This window comes from Macrobrachium rosenbergii, chromosome 33 (assembly GCF_040412425.1).
Source record: "Macrobrachium rosenbergii isolate ZJJX-2024 chromosome 33, ASM4041242v1, whole genome shotgun sequence".
NCBI lineage: Eukaryota > Metazoa > Arthropoda > Malacostraca > Decapoda > Palaemonidae > Macrobrachium > Macrobrachium rosenbergii.
In genome coordinates, this window is record NC_089773.1 from 5,024,789 (window position 1) to 5,044,461 (window position 19,673).

Below are 19,673 nucleotides of genomic sequence, written 5' to 3' on the forward strand. Positions count from 1 at the left end.
GGTAATTAAGGACGATTGCCTAGCACCTGATTAGAACATTCCCTCGGGTGTTTTGAAGTTAGGATTTCTGCTCAAATCTTTTCAGTTTTAACAAGACTTAGAAGAGCAGTTTTCTACTGAATTGACCTAAATATAGAATTTGGGCTAAAGGCCAAACACTGGGACCCTATGATGATGAGGTCATTCAGCGCTGAAGCAGAAATTAACAGGTTTGAAAGGTGTAACAGGAGGAAAACCTTTTGCAGTTACACTATGACTCAACTGTTAGGAGAGGGTTGAGGAAAGTAAGATAGAAGAGAATATGATAGGAGGTACAGTAAAAGGAACGAAAAGGGTTGCAGCTAGGGACCTAAGGAGGCATGCTGCAAAGAACAGTTTGCCTAAGTGCACCACATGAAAGTAAGTTTTCATTGATCACCAGAACAGGACTGAACATTGAGCTTTAGTTTTACTGAAACAGAAATAAATATTCGGTCAGACCACTGGCCAAAGCTCCCAATTGAAAACTTTAATATGTGAATTTTGACATAACTAAAAAACCTCAAGATCTAAGTCTTTGCAGAAAATTCTAATACAAGGACCAACGAAGGGGCTATCAAACTAGAAAAAATTTTTTTCAAGATCTGCTTTAAAATTCTAATTTAGAATTTTTTTTTAGCTTTTAGGATACTCTAAATCTTGACCTTCTAACTTACTCTTGACATGGAGCCATCCCTTATGTCCAAAATTTCTAGAAGACTATTACTAAAGCTCTCTTCTTGCGAGTTCTATTAGGCGAAAAAACCCTAAGAAACTAATAACTTCTGTGCCTAAAATACTACAAAATCTTGGTATTAAAAAAAACTCTCCCATCTGACATACTTTGTGGCCAAAGATCTCAATCGTACTGACTCTATGCTAAAATCATACTCTAAATAAAAAATAAAACATTTATTGGAGAGAAAACTGACGAATAAGCCCTGTCAATTGAAAAAACATAAACTTTTTAGGGAAGTTTCCATTTTCTGGGCAGAATCAACACTGGCTCCCAAACTGGCAGACTTGGTAGGCCTTTAAACACCACTTTCTGGGCAAAATCAACTATGGCTCCCAAGCTGAAAAACTTTGCAGACCTGAAAACTCCGCTTTCTGGAGCATAATCAACTCTGGCTCTCAGACTGACAAACTTTGCAGGCCTAAAAACTCCATTTTCTAGGCATAATCAACTCTGGCTCCCAGACTGACAAATTGGTAGGCCTATAAACGCCACTTTCTGGGCAACACCGACTCTGGCTCCCAGACTGACAAATTGGTAGGCCTGTAAACTCCCCTTTCTGGGCATAATCAACTTTGGCTCCCAGACTGACAAACTTGGTAGGCCTGTAAACTCCACTTTCTTGATATAATCAACTATGGGTCCCAAGAAGAAACACTTCGCAGGTCTATAAACACCACTTCCAGGGCAAAACAAAATTACTCCAACACCAACAAACTTTTTAGACCAATAAATGAAAACTTTCATAAAAAAAAAGCTTGCTGAAAGACTTCCTGGGCAAGGAAAACAAGTAAGCTGATACTCTCTGGGTGGAAAACTTTTAGAACAAGAGATTTTCAAGTCAAATAATACTAAATCTAACCATTTCCAGTCAAAACAAAAACCTCTCTTGAATGAGTAGACTTCCTTCACAAAAACATCACCAAAACTAACACCCTTTTGAGGCAAAAAAAAAACTTACCCAAAGTAACACACTTCACGCAAAGAACTCTATCAATTGACACAATATCTAGGCAAATTGAGATTCACCCACTCTAACTCCATACTGATAACACTTCCTAGGTAGAAAAACTTTTCAAGAACAAACTCAATGGACAAAAATCACTGCCAATGACCACATGTTCTGGGCAAAAACCTCCCTAGTGAAAAATCTTAGATAAGACCAACACTTTTTGGGCAAAAGTTCTCTCCAAAGATACACATTTCAGGCAAAACCTCTCCCAAACAAACACTATTTGTAGGTAAAATATAAAAACGGTTTCGAAATGACCCACTTTTTGGGCAAAACTTCCTGAGTATAAAATTCACGAAATATATTAGACATTTTAACCAAGTGACCCGTGAAGCCTCCCAAGTGAATCCTCAGACTGATAGATTTTCTAATCAAAAACTCTCTCAAACCAGAAAGTATACTTCTTGGCAGAGAAAATAGCAAACTAACAGACTTAACGGAAAAACACACAGACAAAATACCAGACTTCACACCCAAAACAAGCTTCCTTAACAGACTTTAACTCCTCAAAAAATCACGAACTACTAAATTTTCTAGTCCCAAAAAAATTCCCCAGAATAAAAAAATTTTTATGCAAAAAAATAGACTAGCAAGACTTCCAAGGCATAAATATAATAGTAATTAACAGATTTCCCCCCTAAAAAAGACAAAATAACAGACCTATTACCAAAAAATTATAACAGACCTTTTAGGCAAAAATTCACAAACCCAGACACCTAGAAAGCCACAGCATCAAAGTGAACAGACTCTGTAAAGGCAAAACCATCAAATCTAACAGACTTCCTGAAGACAAAACAGCATACTAACAAACTACATGAAAGTAAAAGCAACACACAGACACTGTAAATAAAATTCTGTCACAGACTACAATATTGGTTCGAGGAGAATGTCACATAGACTAGTGTGCAATCTAAAACTTAATGTATGACAAATATCAAAAGCATGTTTTCTGAGAGCAAAAAATATCAAAGGCAGACTTTCTGAAAGGAAAGCATCATGAAGAATTAGACTTTCTCAGACTAATTTTCAGAAACTGGCTTTCTAAAAGAGAAAGTATCACACGACCACAGACTTCTTGAAAGCAAAAGAGTCACAACAAACTTCCTGAATGCAAAACATCAAAAGAAACTTGCCAAAACTTCTGCAGTGAAATATCAAAGTATCACAGACTCACAGACTTTCTAAAAACCAAAACTCTCATAAACAAACACAACTGGCTTTCTAAAAACCAAGACTTTCATAAACCAGGACACTTTCTAAAACAAAATCTACCAGGAGCAAAGACTTCCTGAATCCTAATTGGTCTTGAACCACTATTTTCCCTGAATCCTGGACTTGTTTCAAACTCCAGCAAACATATCCTGTGCTTTTAACTTTGCATTACGTATTCAGATGGTACTAATGATGATGAATCCTGATTCTACCTTCGTCCACCAAAAGAGACAGTGCCAAATCTTAACGAGCAAGACCTGAAGCCTGAAGAACTCCATTCATTAAAATGCCAGTTTATTACAAACAGTAACTAAATATCCTACACCGGCAATCATTCCGTATTCCATACTTCATTGTCATATACCAATTTGTAACAAATCTTGGCATGATGTGCCTCTAACAATCATTCCTTCTTACTAATTTATAACAAATCTTGACGTGATGTACCTTTGACAATCTTTTCTTCTTTTTTCAAGTCTTTACCTGAAAACCTTTATGAACAAAGCCAACTGACTTTTATATGAACTTGACAGGACTCCAAAGGGAAATCAGCTTGCAAAGAGGGACAATCTACAGGAAAAGGGGATGAATGAATGAATATGAGGGAACATAAAACAAAAACGGTGCACCTGATATTCAGGAGACGTCGGCAGGGAGCAAGAATGAATTTGCTCCTGTCTGAAATATCTGGAGCTCAGAAGACTCCACGACTGCATTGGGCAAACTATTCCACATTTTAGTTGTAGCCAAGATGAAACTCTTAGCAAACCCCCTAGCAAAGATAGACATTGTTACCAAGGTTTCCTGTACACCAAAATTTACTGCTTGCAAACTATGAAAAGCTTGAACACAACAATAAACATTAGCCAAATTCATTCTCAGCACTGGTCTATGAACAGCAAAGCTTCCATCCTTTAATTATTCCAAAACTTGACTCTCGTAGAAAAACACTTTGAATCCTAAGACATCATGAGCAATGACTGGATTAAACCACAAACCAACATCATAAAAAAGGACTTATTTAATCCTAAACTACATATCAACACTCAGAAAACCTTTGCACAAACCCACTGACATCTAGAAAGGTAAGCTGCACATCAATACAAAACCCAGGAAATTTCTAACCTACATTGTGACCACTAACCTAAGATTGAGCATATTTGCTCTACAATAAATTGACATTCTGGTGACTTCTCAAGGTCCCATGACTCAGTAAGGCCTGCCAAGACCAATTTTCAACAGGCTACACCAGCTATACATCTAAATATCCACAAAGCAACGGAATAGAATCTCGTATCACATATTCTCCCAGCAACAAAATGCTCCAGAACAGTACTATAACACCATTACTTCAGCACCTCACATCAGGGACATGCTTCTCCAGTTCTAAGAGCCAAACACAAGGTTCAGTAAACCAGTACGACGTTTTCATAGCCTACAAACTTTCAGAGCAAACCTGTCAGTACCTGAAGCCACATAACCATTACAAACTGACAAACATTTCAAGTATTGGCAACAAGATTTCTACCCGTTTATGTAAGGAAGTGACAACTTGCTCCTCCATAGCATGATTCATCTAAACCCTAAACAAACCGTTCATGGGAATACTTTCTATATACATTAAGCCTTACATTAGAAAAGGTAACCTATGGACAATTTCCTTATCTAATTACATGACAGGGAAAAACCTTTGTTTTTAATCTGCCTGCCATCCCTCACAGCCAAAGAATCTCAACATGCCTTATGGACCCTTTTTGTGAAAGTAGGCCTATAGTAACCTTTCTGGTGCATCAAAAGCCACATTATTGCACATTAACCTCTTTAAAATATCTGTAAAATAGTTTTATTCGTCAATTTTAGGCAAAGACTTACATAAACAGTCTTGTGGACCTTTTGTGAAAGCAGGCCTATAGTAACTTCTCTGTCTTATCAAAAACCACATTATTACACATCAACCTTTTTGCAAAGGCTTCTAATTAACTGGCGATGTTATGAACTTTGTAATGTTTCTCACACAGACTTTTCTAATACTGGGTCGTTGTGGTATTTATCCTTTCTTTATTTCAGGTACACGAATGTAATGCCCAGCCTAAGACGTGAAGGCGTTTGAGCCCCAAGCTGGTACCCCCTTTTGGGACGACGGTCGTGTGTCCGAAATGTAATCAAAGGTTTTGTCATTGACTTGACCAAAAGGATAGCTTTTAGCTTACCAAATGTTCTTATAGACTTATTTTAAGGTTTTCAGCTCAAATTCCAACTTTCAAAATGTTCTTCTAGACTTACTTTAAGGCTTTCAGCACAACTTCTAACTTTCAAAATGTTCTGAAACTCTGTATCTTCTAAGACATCTGGCAGAATATAAATGGTATTCTGTATTCAAAAATAATCTCGTGGTAAAATTTTCATGTAAATTTTTAGAATACCAGCATGTGGCACAATCAATCAAACTCGACATTAGCAAAAATGAGAAAAAATCTGCCCCAAGAAAATCAATTCTCTAACCTTGGTAAATGACGCTTTGCAAATTAGAATATTTTTCCATTATTACACCAGCAAATTCACATGAATTAGGCCAGGAAATGGTATTTGAAATAACAGAACCTAATGATGATTAAGTTATCAGCAAAATGTGACCATTCAGAGTAAAAAATTTCCCTAAACTGAGAACCTTTCTTAGAAAAGTAACTGAAGATTTTAGGTCATGCATATGGAACACTTACGCATCTCGCTATACAAAGTAATTTTAGTCAGGTATCCATAATAAAAATGAGTCAATTTTATATATAAGAACCCCTGGAGACAGATCAAAAATACCCCTATTCACAAATGTTTACAAGTGAATTTATACACACAGCTCTAAGGAAATGAATTCTGACAGGTACAAAGCCAGTAGTCCAATAGCTAATACATTTGAAATTGTATATACATCACAGCCACAAGTCTTTTACTTAATGTTCCCCGTTTTCTATGAGATTCAATACAAGACTCAAATTCTGTAACAAGACGTGGGAGAAAATCTTACACAAGAAATCTCAGAGAAAATAGAAAACAGATGGACAAAATATGTGAAAATCGTAAATTCTCTTACCAGTTATTCATAGAAAAAGGAACTAGGTATTTTTAGGGGCCATTATGCTCTTTTGATTCAAAATTCTGGCAGCCAAACCATACAGGCTCAGTAAACCATTTCACAAGACACTACAGGCAAACAAGCATTTGTTTTAGTACAATTACAGCCATAAAAGTAACCGAAAGTCAAGGATTGTCTTAGAAGTAACCTTACCCCACCAACTTAGGTTTCCTGTACAATAACATCATTCTCTGACATTTGAAACGGTCTAACAATCCCCCTTGGCGACACTGGCAGACATCTTGGAAAGCACAAGGTAAGTATCTGAGATTTCTTCCCATCTGGGCCAATCAGCTGTCAGCTTAGAAAACTCAATTAAGCCCTCTGGGTCAACTCCAAAGTTGGCAACCGACTGGTTTCATTACCTCCAGCTGAGGGGGGGCTCTCTCACCTCCTTCGGAGCACTGCAATGCTGGCCCCAAGGAGTCCTTTATTTTCTAGTTTTCTATGATTTTTCCAGTTTTGTGTTTATACAGTGTACATACATAAGAAGACTTCTGTACTTCAGCTTACGTCCCTTAAGAGTGAGCAATATTTCATAACTTTATTTTTCATAACCTTTTTTAAGTCGTTCAGGTTTGCAGACTAATATTTAACCTTGACAGACACTTCTCTGGATCTCAATTTGACAAAAAACAGTGAAAAAGAAATTTAGGTATAAACAAATATTCCAAAAGATTGACCTGTTTCATACACTAATCTAAGGTCGTAATATCTGTGACTATGGAAAAACTGACAGCATATAAACGTTTTAAATGTGTTTAGAGTAATGTTTGTGTGTTTAGATTGTTTAGTGTGTTCAGGGGGAGAGGTTTTAAGTGTGAGAATGTTGAGAGTGAGGTATTTATAATCCCTGTGTCTTGAAGCAATGGAAAAAGGCGCCTTGATGTATGTTAGTGTGAATAAGGGGGAATTCAAGTGTGAAATGGTGCATTAAAACTAAAAAACCATGGGAAGACTTTGATGAGGCACAAAATGTGTGTGTGTGCCTGTGTGGAGAGAGAGAGAGAGAGAGAGAGAGAGAGAGAGAGAGAGAGAGAGAGAGAGAGAGAGAGAGAGAGAGAGAGAGAGAGAGAGAGAGAGAGAGAGAGTAATTCCTTTAAAACAAAGTATGCAGGAATTGGTCAACTTGAGATTTCAACAGCATGAGAGTTTTTTATTAGTGACCAGAACAGCTTCTACAGTGAAAAGGTGTGCAATTCTACACCTTCCAAGCTGTGCTGTAAATCTGCAAAATGTTTCGGTGTAACAGCTTTAACAGGAGACTGAAAGAATTCCCTTGATTGTGTAGTATAAGATTCCAAGCTGACAGAAATAGAAGTCTAGTCACAATGGAAGTTTGAGAGAAAGAAGTAAGAACAATATATTAGTTATTTACACCAATTTATAACAATATCTCGTTAATATATCCGGTTTCTATAGATAACATTGCAAAATGGTTTTGCTATCTCAGATTATTGCAAACGTTGGCCTGTGGGGAAAATCTGCATAGCTATGTTTCTCCAAATTTAGCTTACCAACCCTACATTACAATGTCTGCATGAATATCATAATTGAATTGAATATTAGAATTTTCTTGAATTATTTTGTTAAAGCCAGTTTTTCAGTAGGGACCTATTTTGTTTTCATTCATAAACTAAAACGGCACTACTTTTTCTAGCTAAATGAAGCCTAAACTTGTGAGAACTGGGCAGAAAGCTGAAATACAGAAGTTCTTTTACAAGAGAATCAACTTACAATTTGGTATCACAGTCATTTTCCCATTATTCACAATTGTACGTTAAATCTTTAACAATAACAGCTCAATTCATAACAATAACAGTTAAATTAATATTTAAATTCAACAGTTAACTCTTGCAACAATCAACACTAAAAAAAAATCATTAACAATAAACAATTCTCAATTCATAACAATAACACTTTAAAATTGAAAATCTTTCAGAAATAACAGTTAAATTTTCAAATAACAATTTTTAACTATAACATTTAAGACAGAACTTCTTGAAATGTGATCAATTTAAATTCATTTGGGTCCTAAGCTCTATGACAGAACACTGAAAAAATTATTTCATTTAACCTAATTATCTCCATATGTCAAGACACTGATAACAAAATACTGATTTTATCAAAAAGCACTGGGGACCTTGAGTTCTTCCACTTTTGCTGTTCAACCTCTCTAACCTAACTGACAATTAAGAAGGTTTGGAAAAGGTGTCCCAGGAGGAAAACCTTTAGTTAGAGAGGACTGAGGAAAGTAAGATGGAAGAAAGGGAAAACAGTTAAAAAGGATATTCAATTAAAAACCAACGGAAGGGGTTGCAGCTGGGTCTACTAAGGAAGCTGAATTGAACCTTGTATGTCAAATGTCTGGAAAATACAGTGCACCTAATGAAAACTGATGACTAGTTCTCAAGATTTTATTTCTAATAAACTCTTCTTGAGAATGCTTATTCATTCATATGTCAAACTCCCTGACTATCAAACTGGCCCTTCAAAGACACTTCTTTCTGCTCTGCTGTTCAATACCTTTAAGACTAACCTAACCTTACTCCAATTTACACCTTGAGTGGGAAATCTATTCCTCTTCGAGAACCTTACAAGGAAAGAGATAAGTGTGATTTGTTTGTATGGCAAAACAGTTAAAAATAGCATTCAGTTAAATATCATTCTCCTAATGCAAATGAGTCTACTAAGTAACAGTGAAATTTATCTTTTGTATCAAATCATTTATTATGATGCATTTGGGCACCTTGACAAAGTGCCCCTCAAAGTAACGAAAAATAATGACAAAATAATATTGAAGATTTAGATAATAACAAATGAGAAATATAAAAATGGGAGAAAAATAAAAAATCTATTTTAGAAATATATTATATATAATTTATATGTATGTATATGAAAATTGGTGGTCCCCTCCAATGAAATTTTTTGGATCCGATAATGTGTCAAATGTCTGTCAAAACACTTTTGCCCTACAAAAATCAGTGGTCTTGTTTCAAGATGGTCTTAATCTTCCCAGACAGTGTACCTATCAACATAACATTGAGGCGAATAAACCTATCTCATAATTGAGAATGCTTATTAGTTCATAAAACTATATTGTCTAATCTGAGTTTACTTCCTTCTTAACAGCAAAGACCACTGTCAGGATTTCACCTTATTAAACAAACTTGGAATTTGAGTTAACCGATTCATTTACCGAGAATATCATTTTCCGGAAAACCAAATTATCCTCGGAACTAATACAGTAATTTTCAGCATGAAATCATTTATATAAATCACTAAAAACACAAATTGGCTAATTCCTTTGAAATAACAATGAAATTTAAAGTTCACTCATCAATCTGTCTATCTATATTGCATTTGACAACAATACCAAACTGTTCTAAGTCACGCTTTTAGAGGAAAATATCAGGAATAATTTGCATTTTGTCTTGAAATATGCAGAAATTCTATAACGGTTAACACTTGATAAGGTTTGACTCTCACACCTATTTTACACTGATCAACTTTCAATTGGTAAATGTTTCGTTTGCAAGTTACACGAACTTTTGCTGTTGATAGTTTTGAGCTACAAAATGACTGAAAATAATGTAATCGCCTGGAAATCATTTCAAGTTCTTTTTGTCATCAAGTTTGAGATAAGACTGAAACTACTGGATTCTGAAGTATCTCCTAGACTGAAAGTGTAAATTCTGTAAACCAGGCATGGTTATCTCGATTGTAAACAAAATATTCAAAACCAGTTAATAAAAGTGTTCTTACAGTGAGGTTTGTCGATATAAAATTCCCAAAAAGTATAGCCATGACTACCTAATAGCTGTTATTTTCTATGAAAAGAAACTATTCATTTCAATGTTAGAACTTTTCACTTCTGATCATCTTGAAGATGATAGTAAACTAAAGATAACTGTGAAAATAATGTAGCCTGAAATGCACTAACTGCAATGATACAATGATGTTTAAAACAAATCAAAACTTCAGTTGATGGAAAAACCATCCTTAAAACATGACTATTAAACGAAATAAAATATTTAAATAAGATATTTAGATAAACAAAACAAAAATATGACATTGAAACAACCCTCAACTTTTGATGGATAATTTGAAACTACTAATGAGAATCTCAGTAAAAAAAAAAATTATGTATCCTGAAATTTGTCAGATAGACTGATGTTACTTTGCTGAAAATTGAATGAAAACTTGGCATCTTAAAACATAATTGCTATTAAACTAATGAAATGATTCAGATAATATTTAGGTAAACGAAACAATGGCTATGTTTCCTGAAACGAACAGAGCTTTTGAAAGCCAATTTTAAACATATAATAAATTCCATTAAGAAAGCAAATGTATCTTCAAACTGTCCTGGACTGATAGTCATTTTAAAATAAATGATATCTAACTATTAAAGTGTACTGAAGTACTTGATATAGTAAACTTATGAATACTGCACAGAAAAGACTATGTATCCTGAAGTATACTGAGGCAACACACAGTTATTGTTGAACTGATACAAAAATTAAGTTAACAATATATATCCCACAACGCCATGCTGCCTTATAGCTAACAGAGAAATTTAAGTGGGAAATAAAATGTACCCTGAAATGGTGAACTAACTGATAGCTGGTCTTAAAGTGATAAGCAGTCTTAGCAAGATACCCTGAAACATAGTGAGCTATACGTTACCTGATATCAAACTCATAAGAACTCCAAGAAAATGTTTATTAGTTTAAATTAAGCTGATATGAGGTTTGAGTACAAAACAAAAGTCTATCTTCCTGAATGATACTGAGTCTACCGGATAGCTAACATTCGACTGACTAGAAATGACTGGAAAGTATACGTCCTAAAACATTAACAGTAATGTAACCAGTAGCAGATTTCATTAATAACTTATCCTGACTCACAATGAACTACAGTACCTCATATGATAAGACTCCCGTAGTCCCTATTTAGGGACTCTACTCGACTTTGGGTCAGCGGACACTGTTATGCCCCTGATAAACTAACACTTGCTGATGACTATACAAACTTAACACTGACATAGTTTCAACAGTCAAGACAGGTAGGATCTGCAATCTCTCCAAGTCAGAGTACGACTCTTTCCAAGAATTATGTTAATGAGACCATTTTTCCTACTTCATCTGGTTATAAGCAAGCGTTGGCATTCTGGCCCTTTGGACAATTTTGATGAATGACAGCGCAGAAGTCTCTTGAAATTGACAACTGTGGAACTCCAATGTTAAGACTTGTCCCATTCATGTTTACAAGCTGCGGCAGACACTTTCCTGAAGAGACAGGGGAAGAATCAATAACAGCTTGTCACTCTGAGATCTTTAGGCTTACAAGGTACTGTACTTGAGATGAAAGATAATTCTTTCTAATCAGGTCACAAGCCAATACCTAGGCCACTTTTACTGAAAGGAGTACAGATGGTACAACGTCTTTTTCAGACCAGTACTGAACGTCTGTAGTCTTTTATCAAGGACATCTTAATGAAATTAAATTCCATTTTATCACAGCTACTGCAAATCTTAAACCAAAACTGAATTGCAAAGCAAATTTTACCTAGAAATATAAGAGGCTTCTTACTGTAAGGACCAATGTACAAATCACAGTAAAATGTTCATTGTCTTTACCTGCATTATTATTATTATTATTATTATTATTATTATTATTATTATTATTATTATTATTGGCCCTGCTATAAAATTCATAAGATCATTTTCACGTAACGTGGTAAAACTTTTTCTGTGCTAACAATGTCCCACCTCTGTAATTGGTCTTAAATCACCCAAGTACTCCCTTATTTGACCCAATTATTAAAAAAAAAAAAAAAAAAGCCATTTCCTGCTCTCACTAAGTGCATTTCTCAAGGCACTGATCAAATACCAAACCATTGTAGTGAAGATACACCACAACTGAACCATAATCGCGAGACAAAGACAGTGAAAATTAAATTAGTCTTGCAAAATTTCAAAATTTCGTAATACCAAGAGCTTTTTTTCTATATAAAAGTTATGAATCCTAAAAGGATCTACACAGCTTACCCTATGATTTTACCTTGTCAAAGTTGACAGAGGAGATCCTATTCACAGTTGTCTTATGAAAAAAAATTCTGAATTTCAAGTTATAAAATTATATCTAGCATGCTTCATCCACAAGTGAATCACCTGTATGTTGAGCTACCTGGACTGCACATTAGGTATTCTTACAAGACTACCTATTCCATTGGAATAAAATGTTTTACCCTTAAACTTGACTACGGACTAGAACACATTACCAGGTTTCAAATACTTCTAAAAGCTCCTGACTGACTTTGACAAGTCTGTCCCCTTGTTCATTCCAGTCAGTCTGCTTCATAGTCAACCACAAGCAGCCTTGAACAGGTCTTGCGTTTATCTCAGACCAGTAGAAAAGTTCTCTTGTTGTCAAGGTCTTACCTTTACAAGCACGGATTTAGATGACGAACAGACCTTGTCTCACTTCAGTATAGGATGTGCAGGGCTCCTCACACTACAGTTTCAAGCGCTGACTGCCGTTCTGCCAGCTGCTGCTCAGCCTAAAAGGAAAACATTCAGTCAGGTCCTGATGATGTCAATTCAGGCTACTGGCCTCTCAAGGTACTGAAAGCATGTCTTCGATTTCAGATGTCACAATCATTGCCCTGTAACTCTCCTGTTAATCAGTTCTAGCCTTAACAAGTAGGCCTAATTAGCTCCGTGCATTCACTCAAACTCTTACATTGAGAGCTTTAGGTATGCAAGTCACCTGCACTTATCTTGAACAAGTTCAAGAAGCCCCTTTTGTCGATGTAGGCACCTTTGAAATGTTAGTACTGTCTGTCACTAACATTTCAAAGGTGTACCTCTAATGGATCATCGCGTCTGATTTCTCTGGCGTCAAGAGAGTGGGAGTATCCATACGTTTAAGACATGAAATTACTGTTCACTTCAGCAACTGTACCGCTCACTTCATACCCCTTGAACAGTCTAAACCAGAACCAAATCTCCTTCAAAGTCTACTTCCATTTGTGAATTTTGCAGGAAGCTAATGAATGTTTGAGCTGTACAGTAAATATCATCTTTAAATTCTTGATTTTTTTACAACTGCCACTTAGCTTTTATTATTATTTCCTAACTCTCCACTTTTATATCAATATTGTAGAATAAATAAAAGTTTAAATGTGTAACACCTAATCTGAATGGTCTCCTAAAGAGGTAAAAAAAAAAAAATACCAAAAGACTCACCAGTGATAATCCAGGTTTTGACGACAGAAGCCATTCGATAGTTGCTATTTAGGCCTTGTGCTGGGTTTTGGGTTCCCTCCTCGTTTCCTTTGACAAAACCAGTTCTAAGAGCTCCATAATTTCCCGTCTCCCTGGCTCCTGGGGTAAGTAACTTGCTGAATGGTCAAGTGTTTTGCACCTAAAACACCCATTTTTCTAAAAAAAATTCATTGCCGCCTAGTTCCACTAACTCATGTTCCTCTGTGCTCATTTGTGTAGACATAATTGAAGGTGGTTTCATGACTATTTCTTCAGTTCTCATGCTTCATACTTTCCAGTTACTTGAGGAGATCACCTACTCCTACGCCTATACCACCTGCTCATTTCTATACCCGTCACACGATTCAGTTCATGGGCAGCTAGTCTCATTTCGTTCGTTTTTCCTCTTGTATATTGTCACTAACCAAGTTCCTGTTGTTACTGTCATGACAGTCCAAGCATTGACCATCTTATTTAACTGGCCCAGTTGCTCACTGGTTGACTGTTAAAAACTGCATATTCTGATTCAAAGATATTTTCCTGCAATCACTGTCTTAAACTTTGTCAGTTTCAGTTGCAGTTCCAGTCAACCTTTTAAGCTGCCTCTTCCCACACTTTTCTCGCAGTGTGTGTTCGCAGCTTGTCACGCATTCGTACAGTGAAGCTTTCCACACCTCCAGTCATGGAAAAGGTGTGGGTAAATGGGAGCACCACCTATAGTAGGGTCCTGGCCTATAGTTACTTCCATAACTATTAGCTTAACTGACGAATAATGGCTTGTCAGAGCTCCACTACTTGACTTGTGCTCCAGGGGACGCGTCAATCCTTGTACCTGATACCCTGCAGTAAGGTTTGATCCATTAAGTGGTGAGATCTGTACTAGTAGTCTTATGTATGGGGTCTATATGGCTTTGGGAAGAGTGGCCATCCTTTGGTATGCTATTGTGGGGCCATGAAGTCGTGGGGGTCTTTCTACGTCATCAGAATATCCCGGAACTGTTCAGTTCTCTTTCGTTTCACTTTCGAAGTAGTGTAGCAACGAGCCTGCAAAGGAAAAAATCTCTATATTAAGCCGAACTCATTGAATGTGAAATGACATATCTTAAACCTTCCCCCTATATTTGATCCCTGTACTAAACATATTGTAAAATTAATATAAATACTGGCAGATATATAGCTATTAAACGTTAATTATATGCTAGAAAAGCCTGCATGGAGTGTCACTGATATGGGCTCAGCGAAAGGCTACAAATTCATAGCATAGCATTTTGTGCAGATAACTCTATGAACTCAGTGTCGCTAAACATGTCATTCAGATGATGCCACATTTATTATCAAAAGGTTCAATCAGTCACTGTTCTTAACACGATTAGTGTACTGTAGTGCCACGTTAGAACTTGAACTGTACATAACAGCAACATGAATTTTTCCCGTCCCCAACAAAACTTTTCAATCAGTCGTTAGACCCATAAATAACAAAAGAAGCAGCACCACTCCGGATTAGACAAATATTCCACTATAATAGTTACTTTTCATCCAAGAGGTCTTTTGAGAAAACCAGCATTTAGCAGAAATATTGGAATTTAAAACGACAAATTAGGCTATCTTCACATCATTGACAAAAGCATGGAGGAGGAGGATTCATTCAGCAGACCACGGTGCAATCCCTAAGCTATGTCCATTTTACAAAAAACTAGACCAACGAACCAAAAAAAATATATTTTGTACTACGCCGATTTTCTGATACATTGTACACAAGCCTTATGCTTCTTTAGCATTGATTAGATGTGATCAATTAGTAAAAACGCCCTTTGACCTCAGAAACAGCGGATTTGTTATTAGTACAGTTAACCATTTCAGGGACCGCGAGTCATCGTTTTTCTCAGATATCTTCCAAACTAATCATTTGATCGAAATGGCACTTTGAGACAGTGTACAAGACACCTCCAGCTAATTTTTGGTAATATAGTCATTGTCAAATGGTTATAGTTAAGGCGTTTACTCTTGACTTTTAAAGACAAAGTCGCATAAGTCAGCAGGACTAATCTACGCAATCGAACGTCCGCTATCGACAGGAAAGGGAGGGGGGGCGGAGATGGGGAGGCCAGGGAAGTGAGTTGAGGGAGGGATGAGGAGGGGAAGGGGGAGGGATGAGGAGGAGAAGGGGGACGGAGGGAGGGAGGCAGAGGAAGGGGATAAAGGATGTTCGAATGCATAGTTTGGCGATGCTTGGCAACACCATGTTGGTCAAGAGCAAACACCTTAACTAAAACCATTTGGCAATGCACTATATAACCAAAAATTAGCGGGAGGTGTTTTGTACACTGTGTCAAAGTACCATTTCGATCAAATAACTATTTTGAAAGATATTTGAGGAAAACGACGACTCGCGGTCCCTGAAATGGATAGTGGTTGAATTCACCTTTAGCCTATGTGAGGGTTTATAGGCCTAGTGTAGTATTTGAAAACTAAAATTCTCTATATATATTACAGCAAGTCTATGTAGTGAATTGAGAGACCAAGACCCAAGAGCCTGTTGTCCTTACAAGAATCATGCTTAATAATGTATCTAGTTGAAGTTGTCCTGAACATCTTTCAAACTCGGCTCTGTTTTATATCTGAGAAGCAAAGAACAGATAATTTAAGCTTCCCCCCCTCCCCTTTGTGGATGAGCCAGGCTTACTGGGTGCAATACGTGTGTAAGGCAAAGGTAGCAAAGATTTAAGCTGAAATTAAGGATTAATCCTGAAAGCAGTGCCTTTAAAAAGCACCACTGAACTCTGCTGACAGAACAGAACACAACAGAATATATAGTTCAGGCCAGAGGCCAATTTGGGGGTTAGATTACACGGTGCAATAGCAGTACTAAAGGTGATTTAATATTGTAGATGCCAATTCTAAGCCCATATGATGGATACTGAGGGGAACACAGGTGGTAATGTGATGTTTTCTTGACAAGATGCTGGGAGCCTTTTGGTGACTACGGTCTCCACCTCTGGTTTACCCAGTCGCGTTTCTGTTTAAAGCACCTGGCGGAAGAGCACTTGACCGACATCACTTCCATTGGCGAGCTTTGTCAACCAACCAGGTGCCCGGGATTAATATTTATGTCGTTATAAATTATATTCAGCACGACAACCCTCTTAACATTTATCATCAAACCGGAAACAGAGCTTGAAAGGAATGGGGTTTGTTTTCATGTTTGTGACCCAGAATTTAACATGGCACCTGTAGTAAAACGTTTATAGACTACAGTGCAGTGTGCATTCAATTAAACTTATTCCTATCCAGTGGTTCGTAATTTAATATAAAAACTGTATATAAAAACCCAATCCTGAACGTCAGTTTTTATGGTAAAATTTCACGTTTTTGCTCAACTTAGGCCTTAATAGTTTTACTCTCGTGTCAAGCCTTAAATTATCGACAGATTAATGTTTTTTTTTATTTAGCGAATATAATTTTACACCTCTGGTGGACGTAAATAGCCTTGCATTATCGACACAGTAATTGGCTTTTCAAAACATATTATGTAACTACCTGTAGGTAAAAAAAAACAACTCACAGAGATCAATTGTCGTCTTCTGTCCTACCTTGAAGGTTGAATGCTCCTATTTTGCGGTTCCACCGGTTCCTGGTAACTGGTTCCTCCTCCAAGGGCTGCAATTGGGCATGTTTGATGATTGGTGGATGGATGATCAACATACCAATTTGCAGCCCTCTAGCCCCAGCAGTTTTTAAGATCTGAGGGCGGACAGAAAAAGTGCGGACGGACAGACAAAGCCGGCACAATAGTTTTCTTTTACAGAAAACTGAAACCGAATACCTCTGCTACATAGGAACACTTCCAATGGAAATAACGCTGAATAAGCACACTTTTCCTCAAATTTCTGCCAATGACACTTGACACTTACATATTCACTTCGTCCCGAGCATGACAGGTGACTGACTGACTCGCCTGCGCCTGCGGTCTGCTTCAAGGGAGGTGTTACCACCCAGGGTATTCTTTAAGCCTTGGTAACACCCATACAACCAATCTTCCCGTACCTTGTTCAGTCACCACGGAACTAGTACGGTGAATTTTGTTGACAGCTGGACTTAAGAAAGTTCATTAACGTCAGATCTATTTTCATATAGCGACGAATCAAATAAAATTTTAACACCTGCAAGACTATACATATATTGTTCCATAATGTTTAAAAAATATTGACGGATCGATAAACAAAACGTCTTTTGAGTTTTTCCGATAGTTTTAACTGCGAGAGAGAGAGAGAGAGAGAGAGAGACTCCACTAAATAAATCCCAACCAAATCTCGTTTAAATCGAAAGAATTCCAGATTTTTTCTTCGCAATCCCCAGGGGCTAATGACATAATTAGTGGACGTGGCAGAGGCTTCGAGCTGTCAAAAACTTGCCAACGACTGATGAAAATGGGAAAGCTTTCACTTCATTTCTGATGAAAGATACAAAGCTGTGCAACTGAAGCAAAGCGTGTCTCGAATGTGAGCTCGCGCGCGCCCGCTAGCGTGTGTAAATTTTGACAATAATTATCACCTAGCATCTATGGTTCCTACCCACCGATATTGGTGCAAAAATCGATACATATACAGGCGTCCTTTTGTGTTTTAGATGGCCATGTTTGAAAATCGGTTCAATATCGTCACAAAAACAAGCCAACAGGTTAATTACCATATTCTTTAAATAACTGAGAATTACAAAACCAGGTCTCACTAAAAGCCACCGTCCACTTTTCAGTCAGCGAGCAATTTACCCGTGATCACTGTTGTTCCCTAATTTCAAACAGTATGTTGCAGATCCGTGATGATTATTCAACGCAACCTGAATTGAACTGAATTACAGAATTTAGGTCAAAAGCCAAGCACTGGAACCTATGACGTCATTCGGAGCTGAAAGGGAAATTAATAATAAGGTGGTTTGAAAGGCGTAACAGGAGGAAAACCTCAAAGCAGCTGCACTATGAATCAATCATTAGGAGAGGGTGGATTGCAAGATGGAAGAAAGATATGAACTGAGGTACAGTAAAATGAATGAAAGGGGTTGCAGCTAGGGGCCGAAGGGACGCTGGAGGGACCCTTAAGTAATGCCTACAGTTCACCGCATGAGGTGCACTGACGGCGCTACCCTTCTATGGGGTTCCTTCACTTGAGTTTCGTGCACCTATAACACTTTTGTTAATGTGGGGTTTGATAGCTCAATAAAACGAGAAAGTTGGCGCTCTGTCACATTACCTGAGATCGCCCAGGACGGTCTGAGATCGTCCAGGACGGTCAGAGATCGCCTGTGTTGGTTTAATGAACCCAGAGGTCCACATCAGGCCTCATACACCCTTCAGCACCTTACTACACAAGTTCTGTTAAGGTCCCAGAGCAAGAAATACTTTCAAGAGCCTCAGAATTTTCACAGAAATTCGCAAAATCAGTTTTTGAAAAAGTGTACAATGGTTTTCCAACTTCAAAGGACTTGACGATCTACAGAAATCTTGGGAGAAAAGTCCCAGAAATCTAAATTCCGTGGCCACAACACTTCTTTCGATAGACTAATTTTCTCAAATAACCAATGGTCGTCCAGACTTCTAGCGCCTACGAAACCGACAATATCCCCCCATCCGCCTCCCCCCAAACAAAGTAGATAAACTGAGTTTAAACACTTAGCTCTTACCAGAATTTTTTCCTAGACTTCGTAAGCTCTTGTTTACAAAAGGACCAACCTGCCTTCACGTTCAGAATTAGACTGAGCCTTCCAGTGTAAATATCGGAACTGCTTCAGCCAATCGCAACCATCCACCATATCCAACGTTCCTGTCGCCCCCTTTCATTGGCTGAAAACTTGGGGTTTTGGCTAAGAGTCTTCACAAACGATCTCCCATTGGCTGGTAGAATGAGAACCGTTTTCAGAAGGTATTTCTGTGAGGACCAGTCTCCTTCGATATCTGACAAGTATATGAATAGTTTATGATCATATAGGTATACAAATGTAAATTTACGCTTACTAGAAGGGCATACACACACACACACACACACACACACACACATACACACATATATATATATATATATATATATATATATATATATATATATATATATATATATATATATATATATATATATATATATATATATATATATATATATATATATATATATATATATATATATATATATACACACACAAAAACTTCTACCTTGAAAAATTCAATGAGAAGAGAGAGAGAGAGAGAGAGAGAGAGAGAGAGAGAGAGAGAGAGAGAGAGAGAGAGAGAGAAACTAGATAGTG

The 19,673-nt window shown here is 37.1% G+C and overlaps 1 long non-coding RNA gene across 3 annotated transcripts; it reads right to left on the reverse strand.

Annotated features, from left to right (window-relative positions):
- Positions 1 to 9,570: 9,570 nt before the first annotated feature.
- LOC136855824 (uncharacterized) lies at positions 9,571 to 19,242 on the reverse strand. Of its 3 annotated transcripts, XR_010858142.1 has the most exons (5): positions 17,291 to 17,539; positions 16,970 to 17,120; positions 13,362 to 14,423; positions 12,555 to 12,673; positions 10,216 to 11,399 (listed from the first exon to the last, which is right to left on the reverse strand). It is a non-coding gene; the product is annotated as an uncharacterized lncRNA (long non-coding RNA). The 3 variants fall into 3 exon arrangements; XR_010858140.1 differs by lacking the exons at positions 16,970 to 17,120; positions 17,291 to 17,539 and adding an exon at positions 19,056 to 19,242 and having other exon boundaries at positions 9,571 to 11,399; XR_010858141.1 differs by having other exon boundaries at positions 16,970 to 17,536.
- Between the last annotated feature and the right edge of the window lie 431 nt (positions 19,243 to 19,673).